The sequence below is a fragment of the Triticum dicoccoides genome, chromosome 3A (genome assembly GCF_002162155.2).
Source record: "Triticum dicoccoides isolate Atlit2015 ecotype Zavitan chromosome 3A, WEW_v2.0, whole genome shotgun sequence".
NCBI classification, from domain to species: domain Eukaryota; kingdom Viridiplantae; phylum Streptophyta; class Magnoliopsida; order Poales; family Poaceae; genus Triticum; species Triticum dicoccoides.
In genome coordinates this window covers 523552819-523555874 of record NC_041384.1, presented here as the reverse complement: position 1 = coordinate 523555874, position 3056 = coordinate 523552819, and positions in this window count along the sequence as shown.

Below are 3056 nucleotides of genomic sequence, written 5' to 3'. Positions count from 1 at the left end.
GATCGGAGACCAGGACGACACAAAGGAGGGAAAGACGACGCCAGCGGTTCCCTCGGCGACCACGGGTCCTCTGCCGGGGGAAGGGTTGTTGAAGCCACCCCGGCAGAGGGCCTACCTCCAGGTGTCCCCTGGTTTCGCGTGCCTTGGGGACGGGCCTTGCTCCTGGCTCCCTCCCGGCGGCCCCCAGCGTGTCTCCCTTGTTGAAACGGGCGTCGCCGTGCCAGGTCGTCGATCGATGCTGCAACCTGATTCATCTGTAGCCCATGGTTAGCAAAGCCTGTTCCTGAGAGGTTAGCGGTACCCTGTAGTTGCCCTGCTGGCGCAATTGTTGTGATTCTCTGTTGGCTCTTGGAAGGCTTCAACTCCCAGCACCCCTTCTCCCCAATCTTCTCCAATGAATGAGCCGATGTCGTCCTCTGGTGCGTACCCTTGGTCCATCATGCGGGTCAAGTAGGCTTCCGGGGCCGTCACCCCGAACACCTCACCGTGGTGCCCCACGCTCCATGTTGCTCCGCCCATGATGGCGTCCTGGGGATGATAATATGGCATCCGGCCGGGACCATGGGGGTGACGCTTGCGCTCGTGCTTGTCGAGGGCGGCATGGGGGGTTGGAGCCCCCTGCGCCGCCGGCCGTGCTGATGTTGACGAAGCCCCCGGGCATAGTCGATGGCGCGCAAATGTGGTGAGGCTCGCCGCGCGACCTTGCAGTGGCCTGGGGGGGAGTCGATAGCAGAAGGGTGGCACTCCCAACACTGTTGCGTCCAGCAGCTCAGCAACACGCTCAAGCAGCGTGTCCCAGCCGCTCTCAGTCAGCCTGCATCGCAGCACCTCCCATGCCACTGTGAGTGCCGCCCACATGTTTGCTTGCTCCTGCCGTGAGTGCTGCGTTGTTGCTGCGGCGTGACTCGCTGCTCTCGCCGCGGCTCGTACTTGCCGCGGGGTGAGGGTGGATGACGCCTGGCCGTGCTGTCCATGCCTGGCGGAGCTTGGTAGCGCCCGTGCCGCTTGGGGTGCGGGGTCGAGACCTTCATGGGAAGGCGGCACCGTCCTGACCGGCCAGGCTACCCAGCGGTCAGAGCCGGCCCTTGGGTCGCCAGACATCATAGCCGGTGAACGTCGGAGAGCTGTTTGGCGGAGAAGAAGCTCCGGCGCACCCCTACCTGGTGCGCCAAATGTCGGATGTGGGTTTCCGGCAAACCCTTAAGGTTTGAACATTAGGGTGCCCGCGAAGTCTTTCCCTCCAACCGATCTACGCTCTAGCTCGCTAAGATCTTGCGGATGAACTCGACGAACTCACAACACAGAAAGACATGGGGTTTATACTGGTTCGGGCCACCGTTGTGGTGTAATACCCTACTCCAGTGTGGTGGTGGTGGATTGCCTCTTGGGCTGATGATGAACAATACAAGGGGAAGATCAGCCTCCTGAGGTTGAGGTGTTCTTGTGCGTATGAACTTGTGGTGTGTAGATTCCGTCAAGCTAGGATGAGATGCCCCTACTATGGTGGTGGCTAGTCCTATTTATAGAGGCCCTGGTCCTCTTCCCAAATATTGAGCGGGAAGGGAGCCACCAATGGCGGGCTAATTTGAAGGGGGACAACTAGTACAAGCTATCCTGACAAAAGCGGTCTTCGCCTGTGAAAGGCTCTGGTGGTGACGCCGTCTTGGGCTCCACGATGACCTCCGCCTTGCCATCCGCCTGGTCTTGGTCTTGTTGCACCGAAATGGCAACCTTTGCCTGAGGCCTCGGTACTCCGCGGCTGCGCTTGCCTCCTTTGCACCAAAGAGGAAACAACGATGCTGCATGCGCTGACGCCCGCCTAGCACCGTTCGTCATGGATCACGTCACGAGAGCCTCGTGAGGTTTGCCCTGCCTTGGTATCTCCGCTCCTCGTGACCCTGCCTGACCAGGCCACTCCAGAGGATGTCTTGCGTCGTCCGCCTCGTGAGGCTTGGCCCCTCGCGAGGGTCTTGGATGCTTTGTTGGTGAAGATGGGCCGTACGGCCTGCTGCTTGGCCACGCCGTGGGCCACAGGCAGGCAAGTCTGGGGACCCCCGTTCCCAGAACGCTGACAAATATAGACCGTCTCATCTATATCTAACTGATGGAAATTAAACTAAAAGATACCCGCACCCCTCTCCACATTTGTAGACAAGGCCTTCCCTAGTTCATCCTTATCTCCAACAACCTCATTGTTGAGCAATTAAGAAAGGAAGCCTTTGGAACAAACTAGCCTGGTGGCCGCTGCCGGCGTTGTCGATCCCCATGCCTCCGCTCAGTCCGACCACCAATCACCACCGTGCCCCACTCCTCTTCACCTTATATCCTATTTCTCGAGATATCATTAGTTTTTACACATGGGATTACTCCCGCATGGGTCAATCACAGTGTTTTTATAAAAAAATGCATCTTGATGTTCCGTGCAATGCACGGATCTTGCTAGTACTCATATAGAAGACTAAGTTGGTGATGATGGTGTGTCTGCCATCCGTCGTTTGTGACCATTAGATCTACATCTAACAACTGTGAGGTAAGTTGTTGCCTTTTCTCACAAACATCCCACTTGTCTACCAATTTGCAGAAAAACCCATAATTAGTATCTTAAAACCAACCACATCCCTCCCTGACCTCACCAAAACAGCCCAAGGAATATATTCTAATTGAAACATAATATATCTCTAGTGATATATGTATATCAAAATTAGACTGTTTTGTATCAAGGTTGTGAATAAGTATTATTGTAATTATGATTCGTTGCAACGCACATGAACATTGCTAGTATTTCCAACCATGCAGAAAAATTTCCCTAGTATTCCATAGTTTCGAGTTTTCCATCAAGATAGTAGTCACTCATGGTTGATATTTACTTTCAATCATGTACACATATGCACTATGTAACTAGCCTTGCTTATTGGGTTCCAAAGATTAACTTTCACTCCTACTTACAATATGTAGAGTATTTAACAAAAAACTACCACATTCAACCAGACCTAGGAAGAATCTATTGTACAAAAAATAGCAAAAACATACACAAAATTTCTTAATCACGCCAAAAA